This window comes from Haliotis cracherodii, unplaced genomic scaffold, assembly GCF_022045235.1.
Source record: "Haliotis cracherodii isolate W230 unplaced genomic scaffold, xgHalCrac1.p SCAF_2, whole genome shotgun sequence".
NCBI classification, from domain to species: Eukaryota; Metazoa; Mollusca; class Gastropoda; order Lepetellida; family Haliotidae; genus Haliotis; species Haliotis cracherodii.
In genome coordinates this window covers 20,224,364-20,243,319 of record NW_027266275.1, presented here as the reverse complement: position 1 = coordinate 20,243,319, position 18,956 = coordinate 20,224,364, and the positions used below count along the sequence as shown (strand labels likewise).

At 41.6% G+C, this 18,956-nt stretch overlaps 1 protein-coding gene across 4 annotated transcripts in view; it reads left to right on the top strand.

Annotated features, from left to right (window-relative positions):
- The first annotated feature begins 3,077 nt into the window (after positions 1-3,077).
- LOC139467396 (G protein-activated inward rectifier potassium channel 3-like) overlaps positions 3,078-18,956 on the top strand; it is a 135,351-nt gene continuing 119,472 nt past the window's right edge. For 2 of the 4 annotated variants that reach the window (XM_071248941.1, XM_071248934.1), the window contains exon 1: positions 3,078-3,301. The gene's annotated coding sequence lies outside the window, so the exon portion shown is untranslated. Of the gene's footprint in view, positions 3,302-11,091; positions 11,176-14,847; positions 14,921-18,956 lie in introns of those variants that run through there. The other 2 variants (XM_071248937.1, XM_071248936.1) reach the window with 2 other exon arrangements.

Here is an 18,956-nt window from a genome sequence, read left to right as displayed (position 1 = left end):
AAGGTGAGGGTGAATGAGGGTGTGGAAATGGGGATATCAATTCATATTGGCCAATCACTTTGGTCACTGTTATTGTTTGACCGCCTCCGTGGTCTAATGGTAGAGTGTCCGCCCGAAGAGCAGAAGGTCCGGGGTTCGATCCCCAGCCGCGTCATACCAAAAGACATTAAAAGATTGTACTTGTTGTTACCCTGTCTGGCACTTGGCATTAAGGGGCTAAAACAAGGACTGGTCGGCTCGGAGTCAGTATACTGTGTCTGAGTGGGGTATTCATGTTAAATTGCGGCTAGCACTATAAATCGGCATCAGTCCGGACTAGTACAAGCAGCCACACACACACATACACACGTCACTTTATAAGTGCAATAATCTTGGATGCGATGTTAAACCCCATTTCACCTCACCTCGCCACTGTTATTGTTTCCATTCTGAATGATGCTGATAATGGGAGGTGAAATGTGGGTTACTGTCGCTTTCAAGATTATTGCATTTATATGGGAATGTGTATGCACAAAGTAGAAGTCCATGGAGAGTGAGTGAGTATGGTTTTACATCGCTTTTAACCATATTCCAGCAATGTCACGGCGGGGGACACCAGAAATGCGCTTCACACATTGTACCCATTTCGGGAATCGAACACGGGTCTTCGGCGTGACGAGCGAACGCTTTAACCACTAGGCTACCAGACCGCCCCTCCATAGAGATACCATGCCACAGTTTAACATGGATACCCCACACAGTAAACTGACCACCGGTCCATGTTTTATCCTCTTGGCGATAGCCAGGCAAGGTAACGTCAAGTACCATCCTATAACTCCATTTGGTATGATGCAGCCGGGGATGGAACCACCAACATTCTGCTCTCTGGGCAAACACTCTATCCACTGGACTATCTGCCCAACTTCTGCAGTATTTTACCCATGCAGATATATGACATTCAATCACAGACATACTCTGGCACAGTGAGCTACAGCTAATGCTTGGGCTGCACATATTTGAGCATCTTCTTTATATAGCCCATGGGCTTCAAAACGGAAAAATAAGACCATTTTAAGCCCATGGGCTTAAATTTAATTGAAAAATTAATAGATCTCTATTAAAAGCGGCTTCAAACCAAACTCACCTTTTTCCTTTTTAAGCCCAAGGCTTAAATTTGGATAAAATGTTACTCAACTTGGATAAGAAAAATCTGTAATTAAGCCCAGGGATAAAAATCTTGTGACCAGACTTTCCTCTTGTTTGCAAATAAACATGCTTGTTCTGAAATCAACCTAGTCAGCGAGACCAGTTCTAACCTGATCTTAATGGGACCCTGAATAAGTACAAATACATTAGCTGATTCTAACAAACATGATGATTTACACAAATAGGTCCAATGGCATGTTCAAGGGACCTAGATCTAAATCATTCCTCAGTATTCTATTGCTTGGAAACTCAGTTAGATTGGGTGGTCAGATTAGGTAGCGAAGTTGGCGGGGTATATTGAAATGGGTTCTGTCCGTGCATGTGTGTGTGTGCGTACGTGCGTCCCTAAGTCGTTTCTGGAGCATAACTCAGAAACCGTTAAATATATCTTCTACGAAACTTTACATGTCTATCAGAGCATAACTCAAAACCCATTCAATACTTTCTAACAAAACTTTGCATGTTTACCAGACACATACTGAACTGGTGCCTTTTGCTCTTTAGGAATTTTAGAAATTTTTATTTTTTTACGTTTCCATGGCAAGCTGGACTTGGTTCTATAAGGTGGTGTTCGTTTCCGGAGCGTTACTCAGAAACCATTAGATGCTTTCTTACAAAACTTTGCATGTCTACCAGGTACATACTGAACTGGTGCCTTTTCATATTTAGCACTTTTAGAAAATTTTATTTTTTACGTTTCCTTGGCAACAAGTTGGACTTAGAAAACAATAAGGGTAGGGTTCGATTCCAGATGAAATTTTCCACATCTATCAGACACATGCTGAATTGTTGCCTCTTGCTATAAGAATTTTAGAAATTTATGTTACTGGGCATTATTTCCAGAGCTTGTTTATAGTTTATATTCACTACCACATGAACAAACAAATTTCTAATGTGCCCCATGGCCGGGAATAGTGTAAACGCTGCTTCCTTGTTGTGTTTGTTTGTTGTTTGATGTCGCACTCAGCAATATTCCAGCTATATGACGGCGGTCTGTAAATAATCAAGTCTGGACAAGACAATCCAGTGATTGACATCATGAACATTGATCCACGTAATTGGGATACGATGACATGTATCAAACAAGTCGGCGAACCTGACCATCTGATCCCATTAGTGACCTCTAAGGGCAAGCATGGGATCTTCACAGGTCTGGTTGATTGTGTGTTATCCTGCCCTGATGGCCTGGGACATGCTCATTACGTCCACCACTGGTTGACTTGATTGTTCATGAGCTGCCTTGATATAGTTTGAATAGCTTGAACTGACGACTAAAACAAGAAAACCACCTGGTATGCCATGTTAGAACTGGTCCCCAGCCACCCTTGCCTGTCATAAGAGGAGACTTAGTGGATCTGGTGGTCAGCGCTGTGACTGGTCGATTGCATGTCATTGTACCCTGTTGTGTGAATTGTTTATCATAATATAATCTCATTATATAATCACTGTATTGTCTGGTCCAGATTTAATTATTTACAGGCTGCTGATGGAATATTGTGTGCAATGTAAACAACACAACAACCAACCTTCTTGTGGCAATGCTGGTCTTTTTTTTCCCCTCTTAATGACCAACTGATTGGTTGCGGTCAATAGGTGCACACATCATTATTTCGCCTCGTATCATATACAAGCAGTAATTGGCGCTCGCGGGACTCAATATCTCCAGGCAGTGTCATATTCCTTGCACGTTGTGTTCGTATGTTTGATCGCCATAATCGTAAAAAATGTGTAATATTGAAATCTGAAGGAAGTTGTATATTATGAGAAACTACCCATGGGGCCGGATCAAAACGGTAGTACACTGGCGTGGCGGCAAAACGGAAACGTGTAACAATGGCGATCAATACTGCTATCGATTATTGACAGTCTACGACCAAATGATTCATCCTGTGGCCAAGTGGCTGATGGAGGGGCATGAATTGCAGACAGCATCTTGAGCGCTTTAAGGTAGACCTACAAGGAATTGATGATCATAGCATATGCAGTGTGGAAATACCACCTTTACTGGAGGAAAGAGTGTGCAGAGAGTTTGGAGGCCAGCTTCATAGATACCTGTACGGAGGGGGTGTAACATTGTGGACAGTAACTGAAGCGTACGACAGCCAGTCATGGCGAGGTATGTATGGTGGAGTTTTACAGCGGTGAATTATGTTCCTGCCTCGGCAAGTGGTCTCCTTGTCCATGTGTGTTAGAGCTAGTACCTTGACGGAGAGTAATGAAGTCACAACGCCGCCTCTGAGTCATTTTGTGAGGTGCAGAGAGGTTGTTCTTGTTTTGCTTCTTTTCTTCTTAGGCTTTTCCCCCTGGAAGGATTTTAGGACAGGATAATATAATACGTCAACGCCAGAGAATAATCAGTCTTGATTATGTACAGAATTGGGAGTAAAAAGCCAAATATCAGTGAACATAATGTGAATGGATCACTGAAAATCTGTGATGACACCAGGTGTTTGCAAGAAGGAAAACATGTCCTGGCGTACCGGTAGCACCTGCCATTCACACAATTTGCATAAATAGAATAAGCGTTTTATTGTTGCCTGATGCTGCACAGCAGTTGTCATGTTTGTGATGGTCGTACTAACATGCGCTGAGATAGGATTTTATTTGTTTTTTTCTTGTTTAATGTCATAGTATTCCACCTATATGATGAGCAATATATTGATATTATGAAGTCAGCTAGTCTGACCACTCGATCCATTAAATTACCTGATGCAAGAAGCAAGGTTGCTGGGACCAGTCCTGGAATCAAATAGGAACACTCTGATGATCACCCAGATTGTCCTCCTTGCAGCCATGGCTGGGTTATTGCTTCGTCATAGTTCCGGGTGGTGATGGATGATCACCCAGATTGACCACCTTACAGCAGGGTTGGGTTATTGCTTCGTCATAGTGCCTGGTGGTGATGGATGATCACCCAGACTGACCACCTTGCAGCCATGGTTGGGTTATTGCTTTGTCATAGTGCCTGGTGGTGATGGATGATCACCCAGATTGACCACCTTGCAACCATGGTTGGGTTATTGCTTTGTCATAGTGCCTGGTGGTGATGGATGATCATCCAGATTGACCACCTTACAGCCATGGATGGGTTATTGCTTCGTCATAGTTCAGGGTGGGGATGGATGATCACCCAGATTGACCACCTTACAGCAGGGTTGGGTTATTGCTTCGTCATAGTGCCTGGTGGTGATGGATGATCACCCAGATTGACCACCTTGCAGCCATGGATGGGTTATTGCTTTGTCATAGTGCCTGGTGGTGATGGATGATCACCCCCATTGTCCACCTTGCAGCCATGGTTGGGTTATTGCTTCGTTCCTGGTGGTGATGGATGATCACCCAGATTGACCACCTTGCGGCCACGGTTGGGTTATTGCTTTGTAATGGTGCCTGGTGGTGATGGATGATCATCCAGATTGACCACCTTGCGGCCACGGTTGGGTTATTGCTTTGTCATAGTGCCTGGTGGTGATGGATGATCACCCACATTGTCCACCTTGCAGCCATGGTTGGGTTATTGCTTCGTTCCTGGGTGTGATGGATGATCACCCAGATTGTCCACCTTGCAGCCATGGTTGGGTTATTGCTTTGTCATAGTGCCTGGTGGTGATGGATGATCACCCAGATTGACCACCTTGCAGCCATGGCTGGGTTATTGCTTTGTGCCTGGTGGTGATGGATGATCACCCAGATTGACCACCTTGCAGCCATGGTTGGGTTATTGCTTCGTTCCTGGTGGTGATGAATGATCACCCAGATTGACCACCTTGCAGCCACGGTTGGGTTATTGCTTTGTAATGGTGCCTGGTGGTGATGGATGATCACCCAGATTGACCACCTTGCAGCCACGGTTGGGTTATTGCTTTGTCATAGTGCCTGGTGGTGATGGATGATCACCCAGATTGTCCACCTTGCAGCCATGGTTGGGTTATTGCTTTGTCATAGTGCCTGGTGGTGATGGATGATCACCCAGATTGACCACCTTGCAGCCATGGATGGGTTATTGCTCCGTCATAGTGCCTGATGGTGATGGATGATCACCCACATTGTCCACCTTGCAGCCATGGTTGGGTTATTGCTTCATTCCTGGGTGTGATGGATGATCACCCAGATTGTCCAGCTTGCAGCCATGGTTTGGTTATTGCTTTGTGCCTGGTGGTGATGGATGATCACCCAGATTGTCCACCTTGCAGCTATGGTTGGGTTATTGCTTCGTCATAGTGCCTGGTGGTGATGGATGATCACCCAGACTGACCACCTTGCAGCCATGGTTGGGTTATTGCTTTGTGCCTGGTGGTGATGGATGATCACCCAGACTGACCACCTTGCAGCCATGGTTGGGTTATTGCTTCGTTCCTGGTGGTGATGGATGATCACCCAGATTGTCCACCTTGCAGCCATGGTTGGGTTATTGCTTTGTGCCTGGTGGTGATGGATGATCACCCAGATTGACCACCTTGCAGCCATGGCTGGGTTATTGCTTTGTGCCTGGTGGTGATGGATGATCACCTAGATTGTCCACCTTGCAGCCATGGTTGGGTTATTGCTTCGTCATAGTGCCTGGTGGTGATGGATGATCACCCAGACTGACCACCTTGCAGCCATGGTTGGGTTATTGCTTTGTGCCTGGTGGTGATGAATGATCACCCAGATTGACCACCTTGCAGCCATGGCTGGGTTATTGCTTTATGCCTGAAGGTGATGGATGATCACCCAAATTTGCCACCTTGGAGCCAAGGCTAGGTTATTCTTCGTCATAGTGCCTGGTGGTGATGGATGATCACCCAGATTGACCACCTTGCAGCCAATGCTGGGTTATTTTTTTGTGCCTGGTGGTGATAGATGACATCAAGTTCACAGTGCCATTGGTTCCTCTGTTCTTAGTTTCCTTGTTATCTTGGTTACCTTGCTACCTTGGTTACCTTGTTATCTTGGTTACCTTGTCTTGATTACCTTGTTGTCTTGGTTACCTTGTTACCTTAGTTACCTTGTTATCTGGATTATCTTGTCTTGGTTACCTTGTTATCTGGGTTACCTTGTTGTCTGGGTTACCTTGTTGTCTTGGCTACCTTGTTGGTTATTATGACCCTGGGTGCCAATCTTAGCCATAAGGTGATCGTAACACACATACCTTAACATAGATTTATGACAGTTTTAGTGCTAAGGATGTTTTGTACAACGGCACCCTGGTGTTAAACAAAGTTGCAGTTATATTACAGCAGCTGGTATTAATGTGTGCTGATGCTCAATGGAATGGTTCATTACTCATAATATCAATCACTTGATTAGTTACAAGGGGGCAGTCATATAGCCTAGTGGTTAAAGCGTTCGCTCGTCACGCCGAAGACCCTATTCGAATCCTGACATGGGTACAATGTGTGAAGCCCATTTCTGGTGTCCCCCAGCCGTGATATTGCTGGAATATTGCGAAAAAAGCAGTGTAAAACCTCGCTCGCTCACTCACTCACACACTCACTCACACACTCACACACTCATCGGACATTTGCTTTTAGGCTAGCCCCCTTCAAATAGCGTATTTTAGTACGACTTTTCACACAGTACAAGTTTACGTATTCATAATATGATGAATTATGAATTGTATCAATTTATATTGTTTAATTCACCAGACAATTAATAAAAAATAATATCATTTTAGATATACATGGAAAACATATGTTTGTTTCTGTTATAATAACGATCTGTTAACGTAGCGAACGGTCTAATTAATATTCATGAGTTATATTGCATCTATTGCTGACTATGGCTTAATCACAACAGAAGCCACTCTTCTCTGCTCAGTCCCTGTTTCTGTCGCCTACTGAGAAGTCCTTCATTGAGTGATGACTGTAATTATTGCAGGGCGTCAATATGGGGATGTCACCTACTCTCAATGTGTGCCTGGAATTAATAGTCCCCTGGGTGATTGAATACAAGGCCATACACCTGGATCTCATGTCAATATGGTTGTTTGTACGCAGGGGAAGTAGGTACACGATGTATCAGCATTAACTCCATGGACTCATGTTATATATGGAGGCACGGGAAGCTCAGTCGTCTAAGGCGCAGCGATTCGCTTTACAGAGTTGTGTCCCTTGGGCACGCCAGAAACCTACGATTGTGGGTTCGAATCCCGGTTCGCCCCGATTATGTTTCTAGGTTTGTCAGCACCATACCCGTGCTCCAGGGTTTCACCGAAGTGGTAAACATCTGAGACCTGCATCACTTCGGGCTTTCCTCCCACATTAAGCTGACACACCGTGATATAACTGGAATACTGTTAAAAGTGGCGTTAAACCCAACTCACTCACTCATGTTATATATGGCTGTAATGTCACTGGCAATGTTGTTTACACCTTCCCTTCAGACTTCAATCCAACATTGTGATGAGGTTGGGATTGAAATGTTATTGAATCTAACCAGATGAGCAGGCAGTTGATGATTGTTGTCTTAGGCATAACAATTTCCTTTGGGGGCACCAGAAACCTCTGATCATGGGTTCAAATCCCAGTTTGCCCTGATTATCTTTCCAGGTTTGTCAGCACCATAACCATGCTTGTGGGATTCACCAAAGAGGTGAATGTCTGAGACCTGCATCAATCACTTCGGGCTTTCCTCCCACATTAAGTTGACATGCCGTCATATAACTGGAATATTGTTCAAGCTGCATTAAACCCAACTCACTCACTCACTCACTCACTCACTCACTCACTCACTTGCTCACACACACTCTATATCGTATCAGATGAACAGAGTTGATGACTCTTATCAGATGGGAACCCTTGTCTTTTGCTCTTGTAGCAGTTCTACAATGTGTGAAGCCCATTTGTGGTGTCCCCCGCCGTGATATTGCTGGAATATTGCTAAAAGCAGCCTAAAACCATACTCACTCACTCACTCACTGTAGCAGTTCTTATCCAGTCAAAAACTGTTGTTTTGGTGTCTCCTAAGGTAAATGACTTTGTTCGTAATATGCCTCTGTTCTCCCAGCAGTGAAGGTGGGTCCCCCGTAGAATAACAGGGTAATGACTGTTAATCTTCTAGGCATCACAGCTTTTGATGATCAACTGCACACTGATCTATTGACCGGGGTGATAATGTAGCGCTTTGAGCATACTTTAGCGTGTGGATTTGTGGCATTATAAATATGCACATTATTATACCAAGGTTCCGTCCGTCCGTCTGTCCATCCGTCCGAAAACTTTATCCCCGCGATTTCTCTTAAACTTTTCACTGGATTCATCTCAAACTTAGTACATATAATCTGTGTCATATGGAGGGGTGCAGTCAAAAGAAAAAAAATGTTTTTATGAATTTTTCAAACCCTAACCCTATCCATTATTAATTAATTAATTAAACTACTGACACACTAGGCGGGTTGGGGTTATTAGTGAGCCACGCTCACTTTTGCCCTTGTTTATTGTTATATTGCCTTGGCATGATATTGCAGACCGATAAGGAAGGATGGTTCTTTAGTCGGACAATCACTGGATTGTCTGGTCCGACACGATTATTTACAGACCGCCATCATGTGGCTGTAATATTGCTGAGTGCAGCGTTAAACAACAAACAAACAATAGAAAGACTTGACCTTGAAATTATTTACTTTTCAAAATAACATTTGAGCCTTAGAACTTATCAGTCAACCCTTGAAACTTATTAAAATAATCATAAACCTGCCCAAAGAAATTGTGAAGAATATTGTTCAGAAACTAGAATGCCTCTTTCCCTACTTTGTTAAATAAGAAACTCAGAAATATGCCAGTATGTTAATTGAAAACTCTTCATACATACACATTGTAATTGTTAATGTTGCTAATGTCTAAAAATAAACATTATTCCAACATCGGGATGAAGATGAGTCATTTATGAAATATCCAGGCCTCCATTTACATCAACATAAGTGAATTTACAATTCTATCTAAATGTAGATTTCGTCTTTTGATTGATCTATGAATGACATGCTTGCCGTATGTTGCTTATGTGCAGGGCAGACAGGGAGATGAGATTCAGGACATGTGATTCATTGATCTATTTTAGCTCAGTAAATTTCCACGATGACTTGAGGTGTTGCATCATCACCCTGCAAGAACATCCTCACCGATCATACTATCAGTGAGGGTGAAAACGTAAACATGGCTTCACTGGGGGATGAGAAGGAAAGAACTGGTCACATGCTTGCTCGGGTGACAGGTTTAAATTGAGATATTTGCCAGACCCGCGAAGATCCGGGTTGGAATAGGTCTTCAGCAAACCATGCCTGCCATAAAGGGTGATTATGCTTGTTGTACGAGACGACCCACGGGATTGGTTGGTCAGGCTCGCTGACTTGGTTGATGCATGTCATCATATCCCAATTTTTGGGATCGATGCTCATAATGTCAATCACTGGACTGTCTAGTCCAGACATGATTATGTACAGACAACCGTCATATAGCTGGAATTTTGCTGAGTGCGGCATAAAACAACAAACAAACAAACAAACAAACAAAAGCTATTTGGCATATGTTAAAAAGATTTTTTTTAAATCCATGTAGTATGAGTTAAAATATGAGTTGTGTATTTAGTATTGATTAGACATTTTGTTTCAAGAGTTTTTAATTAATCTCAAATCAACTCCACAAATACTATTTTTTATCATTCAGTGATCTCTTGCCTTGAATCAACCAAGATGGTTGAAATCAAAAATACAAATTAGATTGTTTTTGTCAAAGAACATGCATGTGAGTCTTGAAGATGATGCCAGCATGCTGCTTGGTTGTTTGTCCTGTGCCTGTATCTGAGACTGGCTGACTGATGGTGTGTACACTGTGTGTTGGAGAGAGGCCATGCTTACTCAGATAACTCCCGATCATGCTATATAGAACCTCAAATTGTTTTACCGTATTCAACGTAATAAGCGCCCATGGTGACATTTGCTAAGATATAACAATCCCAATTAGCACCCCTTCCGATTGATCAATGTACAGAAGACGTATTTATTCGCGTATAATAAGCACTATAGGTTATATGCACCCTTAATTATGGGTAATTGAATTATGGAAAAATATATCTGTCGTACATAAACATTTCAGCATAAATAACTATATTTATCTTTCAACTCAGTTTTTTTTCACCAAAATAATATTCTAGTAAGAGCCCCCTATTTCTAATTTTGAGAGCGCCATACGTCGAATACAGTATTTGCTTTTGGTTTTTGGTCTATTTTATTACACCTGAAATGTAAATATTTCATCTTTTTAAGGAAAGAGTCTTGATCAAGAAAATGAATAGCTCTTATCTTTATAAACACTATAGGTACCACTGCTTGTCTCTTCATGATCAAGCTGTTATTTTCACTATAATGTTCACATGATAATATCCTTGGATATTTCAGAACTTGCAAAGATATGATTTCCACCTGTATAAATATTGAGCAGAATGTAATAATTATCAACATGTACCTGATAGTCTACAGATTAAGGACAAATGTAAACTAGTAAGAATTTTGCCAACTGATTCTTGTTATGCTAACCTGCAGTGAATGTTTTGTGTCTAACCGACTTCTTCCAGTCTCAGTAGCTGTGATCAGCTGACCGATAGTGGGGAGCCGATAGGTCACTCCTTGAGCATCCTCCAGTTAGTATTATTGTGTCTGGGCTATTTCTTATAATGTCAGATCCCTTGTAAACAGCTCTGCTGCTATTTTGGCTGTGCAACTCTCCAGGAAGCCCCGTGTTAATACTCTTTGGCCACCTTTATCAATGATGGAGTGGAAGACGAGCATGGCGTGGATCATTTTGTCGAGTGCTAAATTATTGACATTATTATACATAGTCCAATTATTACCTTTGGGCGACTTTAGATTTCTTTATGCCATCTACATATTATCAAAGCAGTGAAGTGTGCAGAATCGACCTTTGATGCCTCATATTTATAATATCTGGATTTTGTGTGCTGTGGTATGCGTCTCTTGGAAAGGAGGGTGTCGTTAACTCGTGGGAATGTGTCCAGGTGATTACCTTGACCCAACTTGCACTCATTTGTAGTCAGAATTTAATTACTTTTGTGTGTAAAGTGTGCATTGTCATGTATCACAAGATGAGTGCATTTCTTTTTATGAATGCTTAGTTTTGCAATTGCTAATCTTCCTAATTCTTTTGATTAGAAAGATAATTACTTATTTAAAAATTTATTTCATTTATGAGATGACATTGAGCTTAAATATATCTTCTGGGTGTTGATAATTTGGAGAAAAGTTACATCCAAAACTGAACATTTTTAATATTTGTTTGTTTGTTTGTTGTTTAACGCCACAATGAGCAATATTCCAGCTATATAACGGCTTTTTGTAAATAATCGTTTCTAGACCAGACAATACAGTGATTGATATCATGAGCATCGATCCATGCATCGACCAAGTCAGCGAACCTGACCACCCGATCCCGTTAGTCGCCTCTTTCAAAAAGCATAGTCGCCTTTAACGGCAAGATTGGGTTGCTGAAGACCTATTCTACCCAGGATCTTAACGGGTCTTTTATGATTTGAAATATTAAGGGTTAAGATATTTATTTTCAGAACTTGAAAATGATGATGACACAACAAAAACTAGATTTCCCATTTGAAAAAGAAGTAAAATATACAAAGGACATTCAGTAATACATTATGCAGAAGCACCATAGGTTATCTTTCTGAGAACTCCCACATGCTTGCAGATAAACATGCCCACTCTTTCTGATCTAGTTGTGCCCATCCATTCTCTGTTTGATCAGGGTCAGTTCTGTCATGTAGAAGGATGATAACAGAATGAAGCTTGTTCTGTTATGACAATAAATCCGATAATTGTCCCGCAGATGCCCGCAATGATTCCATATTTACTTTATAATATGCAATGAGAGAATTGTTTAGCCTGCTGTTGAGGGTTTTGTCATGCTGTTATTGCAGGATTTCAATTTATTCTTGTTTTTATACATTTTGTTATAAAATGTTGGACTCAAATTGACTGTAAATGTAATCAAGCCCTTTACAGATCAGTTTATTGATGTATTCGCTCCCTCCCTCCCTCACTCCGCTTGCTCCTGAGCGCACCCACCCCAAAAGATTTGTTTTGGGGTTTTTTTCCACCTCGATTCGAAAACTTTGATCTCAACAATTAAAAAAGAAACACAGTGAAGACAATTTAACCCCTGAAGTACACGTTTTTAGGTGTAGATGCCAGAAATGACAGGGTGTATAAAATATCCACAACAATATTATAGTGCAGTTTTTATGATATTCCATTCAGAACTTCCCGTTTGTGTTCGTTTTGATACATATGCTGCTCTCAATGCTCAGTTCACTCAAACTGAGAATTTTACCTTGACACTGATTGGCTGAAGGTCCACCTGACACGACAACCTGTGGAGTGTTTATCAGATCTTCATGCAGAGATATATGGAGAAAAGATACAGATATAATATTGACCAAAGGCTTAATCTCGTTTGGCAAATGCCTTTTCTTTGACACTTTTCAATATAATGAGTAAGTGGTATGATATTCCTTTTTCTTTTTTGCATTGTGTCCCAGCTGTCTAAGGTGCCGCGATTTGCTGTGCAGAGTTGCGTCCCTTGGGCATGCCAGAAACCTATGATTCTGGGTTTGAATCCCAGTTCACCCCGATTATGTTATTAGGTTTGTCAGCACCATACCCGTGCTCGTGGGTTTCACTGAAGTGGTAAATGTGTGAAACCTGCACCACTTTGGGCTTTCCTCCCACATTTAGCTGACACGCTGACGCTGTGATATAACTCGAATACTGTTAAAAGCGGTGTTAAACCCAACTCACTCACTCACTCACTTTTTTGCATTGCTTCTGCTACTTTTTGTGGATATTTCATTTGAAAGAAGGTCAAACTTGCTGAGAGAACGAGGTGAGTGAGTGAGTGAGTGAGTGAGTACAGTTTTTATGCTGCTTTTACCAGCAATATCATGGCAGGGGACACCAGAAATGGGCTTCACACATTGTACCCATGTCAGGAATTGAACGCTGGTCTTCGGTGTGACAAGCGAACACTTTAACCACTAGGCTACCCAACCACCCCTGCTGAGAGAAGGGGTTGATTACTTTTCAGAGAAATACATCTATTTAAAACTTCCATGAAACTTTAAGCAATCATCGATTATGTTATCTTCTGTGCCTTTTGACATTCCAAACTGTTTACATGTATTGATTTTGGCATTTCCATGGTTACGAGATTGTTGTTCCGATACAGAATAGCTTTGTATCTGGGACCTTACGATAAAATATTTCAGTCTCGCTCGCTGAAAATGAAGAATGGACTTATTTTGGCATAACTTCTATAGATCTGGGTGTTTTGGGATAGGGATGATATTTGATAAGCTAATTCTGTTATATATCAATAAAATTGCTGCATTCATTGGAAGATAGGGCAAGGCTGTCCAGTGGTCTATGGCACTTTGTCTCTTCGGTGTGCTAGAAACCTCTATGGGTTCAAATCCCAGTTTACCCTGATTAGGTTTCTTGGTTTGTCAACACCATGTCTGTGCATGTGGGTACCACCAAAGTGGTATAAGATCAGCATCACTTTAGCTAAAAGTGGTGTTGACAGCTATAAAAGCAGAGTCCATTTTATGATCCGACTATATCATGAGCATGTGTTTGTTAATTACTATCAATAGTGATGATACCAAGGCCCACTTGCACAAAGCGATCTTAGCGCTAAGATGATTGTAACTCCCATACTTTAACATAGGCTTACGATAGTCTTAGCGCTAAGATCGCTTTGTGCAAGTGGGCCCTGGTGTGAGGCTATCCTGCCCCCTGGTGGCGCCCAGCATAAACACATGACCTTCACTCACCCATTCCCTCACTTGCTGGAATATTGCTGAGTGTGGCGCTAAACAACAAACAAAACAAACAGACAGTAACACATCAAAATAACACAATAAGGATTTAAAAACAGTTTCCAAAATACTGAGCTTCCGATATAGTGAAACAAGCATCGAGTATTAACCTATAGCTATGTGATTAAGTGACCGACCATTTGATATTCTGGAGTGGGCCTGGGATTTTTACCCACACTCCGTCCCCCATCCCCAAATTTATTTTGGAAAATCATTTATGAAATCAATTGTTGCAAAATAGTTTTAAAAAAATATATATTTGGGGACAGTTTTAATTAAAATAATATTTGGTTTTCCAGATGTAGCTTATAAAATATAGTCTCCATACAAAATTCCAGAGCACCACCCACAACCAACCCCCACGCGCCCAAACCCCGAACCCACACTTCCCCTCCCCAGAATATCAAATGGTTGGTCTCTAATTTGTATTGTCATAATGGGTATCATTAGATATCTAACCATATGTAGGAAAATCTCTATCTACAAACCACTGCAAATTGTTTCTCTTCATAGGATCGATATGATGTGTACTTGATCACTGGAACAGTACAATAGCAGGAATGTTAGCGTGGAAGTCAGTATGTGGTGTTGCAATGTGGGACTGAACTCGCTGACACCCGGCAATCAATTTCCTTTTGTTACACTTTTAATTGAACCATGGTGTGGCATCATGAGTGTGTATATTGTTCTTGGACATGGTAGGGTGTTTGTCAGTTAATGGGCAGGCACTGAGTCGGTGTGGCTACGTGCATCGTCATAATGTCCAATACATACGCAGAGAATGGGAAGAATATTGGTTGTAATACATAGCCTTGTTCAACTCCGGTGGTGACATGACTTGCAACATCCGGTGATGGTATGAATGAGAAATGGATTTTCATATGCTTGTAATCATGCCATTCAGTTCAGTATTGAATTCTTGATACTATAACGCACTTATTATCGAATTTTGCTATTGTCATTTACAATTACCGGTAGCTGTTTTCTATTGTCAAGATGTCATTTTTTATGTCATTTGAAGGCTTGGTTATGGTCAAGTTTAAAAGGACATGCCATATGTAGGGTTTAACGTTTGTTGTTTGTTTTGATGTCATTTGAAGGCTTGGTTATGGTCAAGTTTAAAAGGACATGCCATATGTAGGGTTTAACGTTTGTTGTTTGTTTTGATGTCATTTGAAGGCTTGGTTATGGTCAAGTTTAAAAGGACATGCCATATGTAGGGTTTAATGTTTGTTGTTTGTTTTGATGTCATTTGAAGGCTTGGTTATGGTCAAGTTTAAAAGGACATGCCATATGTCTCCTCAAAATCATGTTATGAAGTATTTCACAAGAAGATGACTTTTTAGAGTTGGACTGTGCTTTGATCTGGAGCCTGTTATTGGTCAAGGTCTAGATGTTGTGGTTAGTGACTTGTGTGCCCCAGGCTGGAAACAGTGAAAGCAGGTAAGTCTGGAATCCCTGTAGGATATCATGATCAGTAGGATTGTATTGGATGTATAATAATAATCACAGCCGTGGTTAGGATTCCAATGGGATATATTTGAATGCCAATGGACATACCTTCAAATGGATTAATGGACCAATTTCTAGACATCTCCCTTTGTTCATTGGTAACTTGGGCGGTCGGGAAGCCTAGTGGTTAAAGTGTTCTCTCGTCACGCTGAAGACCCGGGTTCGATTCCCGACATGGGTACAATGTGTGAAGCCCATTTCTGGTGTCCCCCGCCGTGATATTGCTGGAATATTGCTAAAAGCGGTGTAAAACAATACTCACTCACTCATTGGTAACTTTAGGTAGATTAGTTTGGACTTACCTCTTGTTTGGACTTTTTTTTTATCTCACTGAATGTGTTGCGAATACCTGGTATCATCACTATTGGATAATGATTCATGAACAAATGCTCATGATGAAATGGGAATTATACAACCGGCTCGGTTTTCAGCAGAGATTTCTTATGATTATGGAAATGGTCTTGTCACTTATATTTCTGTAAACAAGTGAAATATGTGATTGTGAAATAGAATGTCATTCATAGTATGGCATGATTCTCAGATTAACTGAACACCTAATGCCAATAATCAATGCTAGACATGCTCAGTCAATGATGGTTACTTCCATCCAGGTTGTATTGATCTTGTTGGAGGTTGTAGGCATGTTCTGGGACTGGCAATCAAGCATCTTCCCGAGGCAAGAGAGTTAACTGACTACAAAAGTCCAGTTTCCACCCTTGCCGAACTAGGCTGGTATTATGGAGTTACATTTTGGCTGCATGGACTTGCGAGTCTATGCATAGTCCAATCAAAATTGCGCACCAAAATCTAAATCCGGTTTGTAAACTGTCGTGCAGATTTCGGTCGCTTGCAGGATTTGCAAAGCATGTGCACCGCCAACTCGTTGTCAGCAGATATTTTACAAATCTTTTCATGTTTTTAATCAAGGTACTCACGGGATTTGATGCTTTTTCGCGATGTAAGACCCGTTTTATCACAGTATAGATCTTGATAAACTGCATATTGATACATAACATTCTTTTAAACTGTGCCTACACAACTTTGCCTGAGATCTATATGCCCACTATTGATACATGAGACACTTCAGAACTGTGCCTACACCACTTTGCCTGAGATCTATATGCTCACTATTGAATCATGAGACCCTTCAGAACTGTGCCTACACCACTTTGCCTGAGATCTATATGCCCACTATTGATACATGAGACACTTCAGAACTGTGCCTACACCACTTTGCCTAAGATCTATATGCTCACTATTGATACATGAGACCCTTCAGAACTGTGCCTACACCACTTTGCCTGGGATCTATATGCTCACTATTGATACATGAGACCCTTCAGAACTGTGCCTACACCACTTTGCCTGAGATCTATATGCCCACTATTGATACATGAGACACTTCAGAACTGTGCCTACACCACTTTGCCTAAGATCTATATGCTCACTATTGATACATGAGACACTTCAGAACTGTGCCCACACCACTTTGCCTGAGATCTATATGCTCACTATTGATACATGAGACACTTCAGAACTGTGCCTACACCACTTTGCCTAAGATCTACATGCTCACTATTGAGACATGAGACACTTCAGAACTGTGCCTACACCACTTTGCCTGAGATCTATATGCCCACTATTGATACATGAGACACTTCAGAACTGTGCCTACACCACTTTGCCTGAGATCTATATGCCCACTATTGATACATGAGACACTTCAGAACTGTGCCCACACCACTTTGCCTAAGATCTATATGCTCACTATTGACACATGAGACACTTCAGAACTGTGCCCACACCACTTTGCCTGAGATCTATATGCTCACTATTGATACATGAGACACTTCAGAACTGTGCCTACACCACTTTGCCTGAGATCTCTATGCTCACTATTGAGACATGAGTCACTTCAGAACTGTGCCCACACCACTTTGCTGTAGAATAGATCTTCAGCAACCCATGCTTGTGGTAAAAGCCTCTGAAAAAGAGGCGACTAACAGGATCGGGTGGTCAGGCTTGCTAACTTGGTTCATGCATGTCATCTCATCACAATTGCGTGGATCGATACTCATGATGTCACTCACTGGTTTGTCTTGTCCAGACCCGATTATTTACAGACCGCGTCATGTAGCTCGAATTTTGATGAGTGTGGCATTAAACAACAAACAACAAACAAATAAACAAACAATCCACTTTGCTTTAGAGCTATAGGCTAACTATTGACACATTCATGTATTGTGCCTTGTCTGTATACAATACCTTGAAAGTGGACAACAGAAACATACATGTATTGGGCTTTGTCTGTGTTAAATAAGTTGTAGATAGAAATGAAATGTGGTACTGAAAGGAACACACACCGTGGTTGGTACATGTCCTATATGATGTCTCACTTGAAAATTGATTTACTGTATCACCTGGCTGGCTGTAATGAGAATGTAGGTGACAACAGGTGTAATTAATCTGCGTAGATGAAGGATGTGGAGTCAGCCATGCATGTGTGTAGGCAGCACATGGGTGTAGAGGAATTATACATTATCCAGCTGCCGACACCTTGTTAATTATTCTGTGTTGAAACATCATTGTTTGTAAGTTCAATGATTTCATTGTCATGTTGGTAGGTCAATACAACAAAGGGCTTGGTTTTGAATCATCAGTTAATGAGTAATTTGTTGTGTCACTGCAGTATGACACCAATATCATTGCCTAGTCAACCACAACTTCCCTATTGTACTCAGCCCAGTATAATATGAGGAGTGTGGGTAACTGGGAAGATGTTGTGTCATGAAATGACCATAGACTCTTGTCTGTGCTGGCAGGTAACATCAACACTAGGCAGAATTCCTGTTTGTTTCCATGTAGTGATTACAACCCAGCTTCCTGTATCCCTGATCCCTGACAGACAGTGATTACAACCCAGCTTCCTGTATCCCTGATCCCTGACAGACAGTGATTACAACCCAGCTTCCTGTATCCCTGATCCCAGATAGACAGTGATTACAACCCAGCTTCCTGTATCCCTGATCCCAGATAGACAGTGATTACAACCCAGCTTCCTGTATCCCTGATCCCTGACAGACAGTGATTACAATCAGGCTTCCTGTATCCCTGATCCCTGACAGACAGTGATTACAACCCAGCTTCCTGTATCCCCGATCCCTGACAGACAGTGATTACAACCCAGCTTCCTGTATCCCTGATCCCTGACAGACAGTGATTACAACCCAGCTTCCTGTATACCTGATCCCTGACAGAGTGATTACAACCCAGCTTCCTGTATCCCTGATCCCTGACAGACAATGATTACAACCCAGCTTCCTGTATCCTTGATCCCCGACAGACAGTGATTACAACCCAGCTTCCTGTATCCATGATCC